The 784-nt window shown below is 34.4% G+C and overlaps 1 non-coding gene across 1 annotated transcript; it reads left to right on the top strand.

Annotated features, from left to right (window-relative positions):
- The first annotated feature begins 439 nt into the window (after positions 1–439).
- Positions 440–546, top strand: LOC135269183 (U6 spliceosomal RNA). Its single transcript, XR_010337477.1, has one exon. It is a non-coding gene; the product is annotated as a U6 spliceosomal RNA (small nuclear RNA).
- Positions 547–784: the final 238 nt, after the last annotated feature.

The raw sequence follows: 784 nt of genomic DNA, 5'->3' as shown, positions 1-784 counted from the left end.
TGGCCGGTAAACAGATTTCGATAAAGGTTTCTAGCAATTTCCATGAGGACAGAGCAGTTTTTTCAACAAATGGTCCTGGAAAAATTAGATATTCACAGAAATCTAAAAGAAAAAGGTCTTGGATTCCTAAAATCACAAAATCATACCCAAACTTGATCATACACCTAAATGTATAAGATAAAACTATACAATTTTCAGGAAAAGACTGAAGGAAATTCCAGATTACATAATGACTTTTATGTATTATACCAAAAGCACAATCAGGAAAAGGAAAAATAATGAATTGTACTTTCTCAAAGTTAAAAGCTTTCATTCCTCACATAATATCATAAAAAATGGAAAGTCACTGGGAGAAACTATTTCAAATTATGTATTTGATTCAGACTAGTACTCGGAATATGTAGAGACATGTTATAAGTCAATAACAAATGGACAATTAGTGCTCGCTTTGGCACCACATATACTAAAATTGGAATGATACACAGAAGATTAGCATGGCCCCTGCACAAGGATGACATGCAAATTCATGAAGCATTCCATATTTTTATACATAAGGCAAGTTTTTAATGACTTACAAAGAGACTTAGACTCCCACACAATAATAGTGGGAGACTTTAACACACCATTGTCAATGTTAGGCAGATCAATGAGACAGAAAATTAACAAGGATATCCAGGACTTGAGTTCAGACCTGGACCAAGCAAACCTAATGGACATTTACAGAACTCTCCACCCCAAATCCACAGAATATACATTCTTCTCAGCACCACATCACACCTACTCT

The sequence above is a fragment of the Aotus nancymaae genome, unplaced genomic scaffold (assembly GCF_030222135.1).
Source record: "Aotus nancymaae isolate 86718 unplaced genomic scaffold, 86718_ANA_hifiasm-v0.15.2.pri h1tg000049l, whole genome shotgun sequence".
Lineage (NCBI taxonomy): Eukaryota > Metazoa > Chordata > Mammalia > Primates > Aotidae > Aotus > Aotus nancymaae.
This window is presented reverse-complemented; position numbering and strand designations above follow the sequence as displayed.